This window comes from Dermacentor variabilis, chromosome 1 (assembly GCF_050947875.1).
Source record: "Dermacentor variabilis isolate Ectoservices chromosome 1, ASM5094787v1, whole genome shotgun sequence".
Classification (NCBI taxonomy): Eukaryota; Metazoa; Arthropoda; class Arachnida; order Ixodida; family Ixodidae; genus Dermacentor; species Dermacentor variabilis.
The window spans coordinates 201455123-201465387 of NC_134568.1; the positions used below are offsets into that span (position 1 = coordinate 201455123).

A 10265-nucleotide genomic window follows, 5' to 3' on the forward strand; every position below is an offset into this window, starting at 1 on the left:
CTCGTGAGGTCAGCAAAACGGCGGTATTTCTTAGACAGATTTAATCAAGCACACAAAGATTCAGCAAGAACTTCGGCTTTAATGAATAATTTCCGAGGCAATAGTGTCCCACCTATGAATTTCTTGGAATCTTTTTCAGAGAAGCCAGATATAGTGGTAGATAAGTTCAGTCAATTTTTCACACGTTTTTCTAACACTACACAGTCTCAGAAACACACTTGCTCGCTCAAGCTGTTCAAGCGTCTGTTTTTTTTTTTTTGCCCACGTTGCCGAAGGAAGACCTGACGAGAATAATCTTCATTTTTCGGCCTAGTAAACAACCAGGTACGGATGAGTTGGCTATTGCCACAATAAGAAGAAATTTTGACACATTAGCAAACATACTGCTTTTTATACTAAATGGTTTCATAAGCACCGCATCAATTCCGGAGATATTAAAAACAGGAATGGTTAAGCCGCTGTATAAAGTAGGGAAAAAATATGATGTTGAAAATTAGACATATCCGTATTTTCCTTATACTCTCCCAAATACTGGAAAAGTTTATGTTTGTATCACTTCCTTCTTAAAGAAATTTTCAGTCCTAACACCAAGACAGTTTGGATTTATTGCTGAGCGAAGTACTATAACATTGTCAGGAGAGTATACCGATGAATTATATTCTTCTGCAGATAATAACCTATACAGTCGTGCTTTGTTTTTGGATTTAGCAAAAGCGTTTGAAACTGTAAATCATGACATTTTATGGAAAAGTTGTTTCGCTTGGGTTTCAGGGGACCCTTTTTTTGATCTTCTTTATAATTAGTATTTGCATGACAGGTCACAGGTAGTTATGGGTAGTAAAGAAATTGTTAGCAATAGGGAATATATTGAATATATATAAGTCTAGAAAAACTATATTTACAATATATATACAGGATGAGTCAGAATAGTTAAGATGGCTGACCACCAACAACACGCAGCAGCCAGCGGCTCCGATCTTCTTCCGCTCTCTTCTTTCATCCTTCCGTAACAGGAGCCCCGGGTGGCGAAGCGCCGTCTCGGCGTGTGGCAGGCGAAGAATTGCGAGCGAAGTATGGCTTCTGCCGCGAAACGTGCACGACGTCGACAGGCCTCTTTCTTGAGGATGCATCAAAGTGTAGCGGCAAAATCTCGTAATTTACGTCGTTAACTTGGCGTAGGACTTCATAAGGCCCGGTGTAGCGAGAGAGAAGCTTCTGGGAGAGGCCAACCCGACGATATGGTGACCAGAGGCGCACCCAAGCACCTGGTGCGAACTTAACATCGCGATGACAGCGATCGTAACGCTCTTTTTGTATATTCTGCGAGACTAATAAACGAGATTGGGCGACTTGACGTGCCATGTGAGCGCGATCGATGACTTCACGAGCGTACTCAGTTGCAACACGTGGCACAGAAGGGAGGATGGTGTCAAACGGCAGTGTGGGGTCGCGACCATACAAGAGATAAAAGGGTGAATATCCTGCGGTGTCATGGCGGGACGAGTTATACGCGAACGTCACGTAAGCCAGCTGGCGTCCCAGTCGCGGTGATCGTTGGGGACGTACATATCGACAGCATATCTGTGATTGTTCGGTTGAGACGTACCGCAAGGCCCTTCGTTTGTGGGTGGTAGGCGGTGGACAGCTTGTGCTCAGTGGCACAAGAGCGGAGGTGGTCGTCGACAATTCGAGATAAGAACGAGCGGCCGCAGTCTGTGAGTAACTGTCGAGGTGCACCGTGGTGGAGAATGACGTCAAGGAGGAGAAAATCGGCGACGCCAGTTGCGCAACTAGTCGGCAACACCTTTGTTATGGCGTAGCGTGTCGCGTAATCAGTAGCGACGGCGATCTACTTGTTCCCTCTAGTCGTTGTCGGAAAAGGGCCAAGCAGGTCAAGGCCTACGCAAAAGAACGGTTCAGAGGGAACTTTAATGGGATGGAGTCGTCTGACAGGTGCCAGGGGAGGTTTCTTCCGGCGCTAACACAATTCGCAAGTTGCGACATAACGATGCACAGAGCGGTAGAGACCCGGCCAGAAGAACCGGCGTCGTACGCGGTCGTATGTGCGCAAAACTCCAAGGTGTCCCACCGTCGGTGCATCGTGAAGTTGTTCGAGCACGACGGGTCGCAGATGACGAGGAAGGACAACGAGCAACTCAGGGCCGTCAGGGTTGATATTGCGGCGGTAGAGGATGCCGTCATGCAGCACGAACATGAGGCACGTGCCGTCGGTGCTGCCAGATTGCACTCCGGTGATGATGGACTGTAAGGATGCGTCGCGTTGTTGTTCAGCGCGCATGTCGGTCATGTCAGTCAAAGCCATCACGCAGGTCACCGGATCATGCGCAACAAGATCGGGAGGATCCACGGGGTGACGCGAGAGGCAGTCAGCGTCCATGTGGATACGTCCAGTCTTATAATGGACAAAAAATAAAAATTCCTGGAGCCGCAAAGCCCAGTGACCAAGTCGTTCAGTCGGGTCCCGTAGGGAAGACACCAGCAGAGTGCGTGGTGGTCTGTGACGACTGAAAACGTGCGGCCGTACAAATATTGCCGGAACTTGGCGACAGCCCAAACTAAAGCCAAGCACTCCCGCTCGGTAATGGAGTAATTTCTCTCGGCAGCTGACAGCAGGCGGCTGGAGTAAGCTATCACGCACTCGGTACCATTCTGTTGTTGAGCGAGAACAGCGCCGATGCCATAGCCACTTGCGTCAGTGTGGACTTCGGTCGGTGCAGACGGATCAAAGTGGGCAAGTATGGGAGGGGTGGTCAGAAACCCGATGAGAGCGGCGAACGCGTGAGCCTGCTCCGGGCCCCATGAGAATGGCGTGTTCTTCTTTAGAAGATCTGTCAAAGGCCCAGCAACGTGGGCGAAGTTTCTGACGAAACAGCGAAAGTAAGAACACAGGCCGACGAAGCAGCACACGTCAGAGGCAGAACGTGGCACAGGGAAACTGCGTACGGCGCGAACTTTTTCCGGATCCGGTTAGACACCGGATGCGTCAACGAGGTGTCCTAACACGGTAATCTGACGGCGCCCGAATTGACACTTCGTGGAGTTCAGTTGAAGGCCGACTTTTCGGAAGGCCGCAAGAATTCAGCGAGTCGGGTGACGTGGCTGCCGAACGTGGGAGAAAAAACAATAACGTCGTCAAGGTAACAGAGACAGGTGGTCCATTTGTAGCCCCGCAGAAGAGTCCATCATACGTTCAAATGTCGCAGGAGCATTTCATAGGCCAAAGGGCATGACTTTGAACTGATATAAGCCATCCGGCGTGATGAAGCCCGTCTTCTCGCGGTCCATTTCATCAACTGAAATCTGCCAGTAGCCGGATCGAAGATCGATGAACGAGAAGTATTTAGCTCCGTGCAAGCAGTCCAAGGCGTCATCAATGCGTGGTAGTGGGTAGACGTCTTTTCGCGTGATCTTGTTTAAGTGGCGATAATCGACGTAAAAACACCACGTACCATCTTTCCTTTTTCACAAGGATGACAGGCGAAGCCCAAGGGCTGGCACATGGCTCGATGACCCCTTTGCGGAGCATTTTGTCCACTTCTGATTGGATAACTCGACGTTCAGCATGCGATACACGATAGGGACGCTGACGAATAGGATTCGTGTCTCTAGTGTTTATACGGTTGCGAACAACAGATGTTTGGCCTAAAGGCCTGTCACCGAAATCAAAGATGTCACTGTGCGATTCAAGCAGAAGTCGTATGTCCGTGGCCTGTGCAGAGGTGAGGTCAGGTGCAATCATTTTCGCGAAGACATCCATTAAGGAACCAGAGCTGTCAGCTGCAATTGGCGCTAATAAGCCACTCTCGGCATTACGACTCTCGATGTCAAATTCGCAACCACTAGAAACGCTGGCAAAGAACATGCCGGCAGGAAGCACTTGAGGGCACAGGCTGAAATTAAGAAGTGGTAGAACGACGTCGTTATTTGTAACCGTGACCAACGTATGTGGAACAGCAACGTTCCGGTTCAAAAGCACGTCGATGATGGGGTGAAGCACATATTCACCGTCAGGAACCTGTGGCTGGGCGGTCAAAATGACGTAAGTAACTGTCTCGGGTGACATACGCACATCTTGAAGCGAGCGCAAGCGCGGTGGAGCGGTACTCGGAGCATCGGCGAGTTGAGGCAGTTCTAACTGAAGAACGCTGGTCACGCAGTCGATGAAAGCAGAATGAGTGGATAAAAAGTCCAATCCAAGGATAACGTCGTGAGGGCAGTTGTCGATCACAGCAAAGAGAACAGAAGTAGGGCGGCCGGCTATAATTAAACGCGCAGTACACATTCCAAGAACAACCAGCACGCCGCCGTCGGCCACACGAAGCACTCGGGCAGCTGCTTGGGTGAGGACCTTCTTCAAACGCCTACGTAGGCTAGCACTCATCACAGATACGTGGGCTCCAGTGTCGACGAGTGCTTGGACAGGTACGCCGTCTATTGTAACGTCAATTACACTCCTCCTTGTGGGCACAGACAGAGGATTTGCTGCAGTAGTCGGCAATGCAGCACCACCTCCGAGGGCTGCATTTCCTAGTTTTCCGAAAGGGTGCGGCCAAAAGCCACAGGGGACGAAAGGCGACGTGGCTGCGGCGAACGGGAAGATGGGCGACGTGTTTGCGGTGAACGAGACTGGTGTCCGCGCGGCGGTGGTGACGGGCTGTATCACGTATTCCGAGCAGAGTTGGCGGCGCTGTTAGACTCGGTGGTGGGATGAAACATTGCGGCTATTTCCATCAAAACGGCTCAGGTTGGTCGGCGTGCGAGGTGTTGAGGGCCACGAGTTGCGACAGTATCGGGCGACATGACCAATGCGGCGACAGGTGGTGTGCCCCGAGGACAGATGGTACCCCGTGGTGTGCCCCGTGGTGTGCCCCGACAGTTGGTGTACAACTGGTGTGCCCCGAGGATCTGTGTTGTCCCATCTGTTATTAAATTTATTTATGAAAGACTTTCCAAGGATAATCGAAAAGCTACGGTGTATCAATATGCAGATGATACGGTCCTCCTCACTCGCCACATACGTTATGAGGAAGCTATTAACACTCTACAGAATGCAGTTCATAAGGTGATGCTATGGTTTCAAGAAAATTGTGTACTTATCAATGCTAAAGAAAAGCAAACTCATGTGCTTTCGAAGTCCATTAAAAACTATAAAAATAACCTTGCCAATATTTTTACACGCTGAACATAGTATTTCATGTAAATGTATTGCTATGGAATGTATGTACGTATACAATGTATATTACATGGTATTTTTATGAGGCAAACTAAGGAGTGTTGCAGATCTACTTTTCAGCATAAAGGGTTTAGTACCTCAACCAGTCAAGAAAATGATAGTTCACGCACTAGTGTACAGTGTGCTAAGGTATGGCATAACGATCTTCGCCTTTTGTTCAGAGCGCTGGAAAAATCGTATTGATAAATTACTAAAAAAATATATTTAAAAATGTTGCTTACGGTACTGCACTACATTCCAATAATATTTTTCATGAATTGGGATATTGCACTTTCGAGGATTTGTTAACCAGGACGGTTATTATTCGGCATAATTGGAGTGATGAATTCACAGAGGCACATGTTGCTCCTCGATTGTTGAGACAAAACATTTTAAGGTACCCTATTCTGTTACTAAGTATGGAGAAGCGAGAAGACGTGTATACATCCGAAAAAATATTTAATGCCTGATGTTTCTTTCTGCAACTTCAAAAAAAGAAAAGAAACAGTTGAAGAAATTAATGACGAAATGTAGAATTATTATTCGCGTTCATAATTTCAGTTATCTAGGCTTTTTTCTCTGTGTTTGCTATGTTATTGTCTGTTAGCAGGTAATACTACCGACTATTCGTCTGAAAGTTGGTAAAAAATGTATTACGTGAACATGTAACCACATCGCTCTACCGGCTCTGCCGTGCCTAGTCGCACAAGTCCTCATATATTTAGAGAGACCCGTTTCCTTGTTTTGCTTTTGGATGTGTATAAATAAATTATTATTATTATTATTATTATTATTATTATTATTATTATTATTATTATTATTATTATTATTATTATTATTATTATTATTATTATTATTATTATTAACATTGAACTTGCCTTGCGTTTTTGTTGTATGTAAACTGTCCTTTTCATAACTGTCCTTTGATTTTTTATGCGTTTGTTCCTGCGTATCATGCATGCCCAGTTCTCGCTTTTTGAACTTTCCCTTTTTCTCTTGTACGTATTTTTTTTTTTTTTTTTTTGCTGTATGCGTGCGCCATCACTCAGACGTTAAGGTTGTTCTAGGACACATTAAATAAAGCATTGATTGATTGATTGATTGATTGATTGATTGATTGATTGATTGATTGATTGATTGATTGATTCCACTTACATAGCTCATGTCCATGGCGCAGCCTAACAGTTACTTGTCCAGATATATAGCGAAAAAGCACAAACCGTAGTGGAAAGAACACTGTGCTGCTCGCCTTTAAGTGCGACGAGACATTATCACATGGTAGGTACGCTGTCTTAAAAAAACACTAGTGACGATTATAGGCAGTTTGGGCGACTCCATAACCCATGTGTGCTGCGCGTATTTAACATCGTTGAAGGGCGTTTTCCATGTGCATTTAATCGTGATTTGCTTTCTATCTTTCTTTTCTACCAGCCTTCTACCAGTTTCTACCAGCCTTCGACGAAGCCACTTATTTCTAGTAGCGTTATAGGCTCACACAAATTCTACAAATCTGTACATAGAACTCCAGCTTGATTGCGCCGGAGCACGGCAAAAGTCTTCGTCGAAACACTCACCGTTTCAGCGACGTTGATCATTCCGACAACGGTAGTTACAAACCAAGGGTTGAAGCCTATGTAGTCTGATTGTTCAGCAGCCCAAAGTACAACATCCGGTGGTATAATCGGAGGCCCTTCATCTTTCTTCACTTGTTGTTGCTGCGGTGGTTGTGGCTATATATAAAGATATCACCATGAAATAAGTATACGAAATGATTGGACGCTTAATCATTCATAACATCAACAAAGCTAGATTAAGCTGTACACGTGGCCGCTAACGGTGGGCGCTAACCTCGTGAAGGCGTGTAGCCTGCAACCTGAATCTTGCGCTCACCAAATGCTGGATTACTAGCCCTAGGATGATAAGACCTGCATGTAGTTTTACGGTGTTTTGATACGTAGATATATTTTTAGTCTTTCTTTACTGCCCATCAGAGTGTTCTTAAAATAAATGTGCTACCATATTTAATATCCTTCGCGACCGCCTCTATCCACTTGAAGTAACCTTCGAAATGCCTGCTGGCAAAGTCATGAGATTCTTTGATATCGAGTGTTTTCCGGGGCGGTCGCAAATGCTGTTCGCATCAACATAGGGCTAACAAGCATCTTCTATCATTTTACTGATCACATTCTAAACTTGTAAAAATGGTGATACCAAAAGTTTGCTTCGGTAACATATTCAAAGAAGTCATAGACATACCAGCGTTTGGTGAACGCAAGTTTCATGTTTTACCCACGTCACGCAGCAAAAGGCTTGCTGCAACATGCACAACAGAGGGAGGACGTATCATCAACTGCAGGAGGCGCCAACATCGACGAGAAATATGCTGCTGTTGTCCACTGTAATACACCGCTTTTCGTAAAGAAAATAGCATAGCGTGTAAATATCAATGTCTTTTCTGAGCCTAATCAGCAATGCGGCCTTTGGTGGGGGAAAAAAAACCCAGGAAGAGCCGCAAAAGTAAAATATTAAATAAAAATGCGCAAGTTTGCTCAATTCAATGCTTGTGTCATTTACCGCATCCCATTAAGTTGCGGAAGAAGCGACATACGCCGAACAGGCAGGTGTGTGAATGATAAGACTACGTGAGCACAGTAATAAGGTGAAAAAAAAGCGACACTAGATGGTTTCGCCAACCATTTTTTACCCTTGATACTGACACGTACTCTGTGACGCGCTAGGCTGAAGTTATACAGTGTGGTTTCAGGAAATGAAGGTGTCTGCGTGTCTGCGTGTTCATGTGTTCTTAATGTGCACTCGTCTTGTTTGCGCTACTCTGGTACGTACCAAGAAGCCCGCATTGCGACACTAGTAGGCTAACTGCGATTTACAGTGCTTGCAAACAAGTATCACTGTGTCCTGACTAGTCTAACCATGTGCGGTCAGTATACAGTTATCTACCAGAGGCAGGCAAAGGTACTCCACTCCTACGCCGACCATAGTGTGCAGTGTTCGGATAAAGACATATATACATGTATCTTACCTTCGCACGCCGGGCGGTTGAAGCCCTTTTCCGCGGAGATACGACGGCAGTCGATCTGTGCCGGGCCATCGTTCTTCTTCTTCTTTACCTTCGTATATTGGCGCTTACTGTAGCGAGATGAGAACCTTGGAACAGCTTGTTGAACAACGGATGTTTTCGAAAGCCAACTCATCAAATACCATGCGAACCAAACGGTAGCCAGTGCCGCGTCACTGCGCTGGACGTCGCCAGAGTTCTCTCCATTTTCATTCAGCGAAGAGAATCAGTGGATCTGCATTTAGCCTTTCATCCCAGAGATCGTATGTCAAAATAAAGAATAAATAAAAAAAAGTATGGCGTTGTGCTGCTTAGCGCGGCACCATGGGCTCGATTCTGCACGGAGAGCAAACACGCCCGCTTATGAAACATCTGTGCAGATTAGTCAATACAAGGCGCACGAAAATATTCTGAAGCCCTCCGTTACAGCGTTCCTGTAAGCATTGGCAGGTTAAACGAAATCGGTGTTCTTTCATTTCCACTGATGAATTCACGAATAAGTCAAAGTGATGAGTTGGTCATGTTGGTACTGCCTATTACGAAAAATGCGCAGCAGGCAGAACAGGAAAACACATGCGCAGTGTGCCCGTTGATTGTTCAGAAGCACCACGAAGCGTTCCCAATGGTCACATAGACCGACAAAGACGATATTTACTGCGTGGAACAGGATGCGATGCATCCGCTTGCGAGGATAACATGTTGGCATTTCACGTGATGTATGCCGGAGAGTAATGTTTTCGTAGTGCTTGCATGAGCATACGTTTAGACAAGTCTACTTACACTCTTAAAAAAAGTTTGTACCTTTTCGGGCTTATCTCATGCCACAACAATAATCGTCGTATGTCCTGCTTGCGTTTCCTTTCTTGAAAAGTCTGCGCTCGCTACTTTCCTGTCGATAATGATATGTAACGCCGATAACGCGCGTGCCGTTCGTGACCTGGAAGTAGAGGGTTCGCAGCGTTAAAGAAAGCAAACGCGGGCAAGATAGATGACGATTATCGTTTTGGAATAAGCCCCAAGGGGTGCAAACTTTTTAAAGAGTGTACCACATACGGTAGTAATCTCAGTCTACACACCGATGACACCCATTTTCTTTTTTGCTGCCGAATTCTCTAAGGTTTTCAGCCCTGCGATGTTCAGCACTTATTCTTTTAGATAAATAATATAATTTTATGAAAATGTCCTTCATTAAACTGTGACAAAGGCTGCGGGGACAGAATTTTTCTTTAGCGAGAGCTGCAACATTTGTGTCATTTTTGCTCCCAAAGTAAATAAGCTTTCTTTTTGTTTCGGTAATATCAGTCCTGCCACGTTTTCACTGTAATACGTTATCCCGGAGTGGAACTGTGCAACAATGCAGTATTTGAAACTATCATTGTTTATATAGCAAAGACCCACCACGCACACAGCTTAATGATGTTCATTCATGGTTGTACAAACTCCGAACACGGAAGTGTTTGAAAAGAACGATTCATGCTTAAAAAGGCCGTCACTCTCGGCGCATCACATCTGCTTCGAGAGAAGGAGAAAAGAAAAAAAAAGTCGGGGGGGGGGGGGCGGGGTCTGCTTCCACCCTACTGTTCCCCTTTAAAACCGCCTCGGCCGGACTTTAATGTATTTGGCAGACACCATAGGCGGAAAGTTTTCATTTTTCCGGGACAGCTTTTTCCGAACCCCACCCTTATATATATATATATATATATATATATATATATATATATATATATATATATATATATATCTGTGTGTGTGTGTGTGTTGCCGCGCGATTGGCCGCTCGAGGCACTTTGCGTGTATTCGCGGGCTTCTTTCACGCTCGGAAAAACACTTTTATGTAGCATGTATCGCGCAACAGAATGCTGTATCGGGAGTTTTTCATGTTGCTCTACAATTTTCTCATTGAAACTTTTCATCTAATTATAATAATTGAGTAGTCGAATGATTAATTAAGACTAA

General features: G+C 45.5%; 1 long non-coding RNA gene across 1 annotated transcript; it reads right to left on the reverse strand.

The window, feature by feature from the left end:
- Window positions 1–6234: 6234 nt before the first annotated feature.
- On the reverse strand, window positions 6235–9815 carry LOC142572705 (uncharacterized). Its single transcript, XR_012826128.1, has 2 exons — window positions 8274–9815; window positions 6235–6963 (listed from the first exon to the last, which is right to left on the reverse strand). It is a non-coding gene; the product is annotated as an uncharacterized LOC142572705 (long non-coding RNA).
- Window positions 9816–10265: the final 450 nt, after the last annotated feature.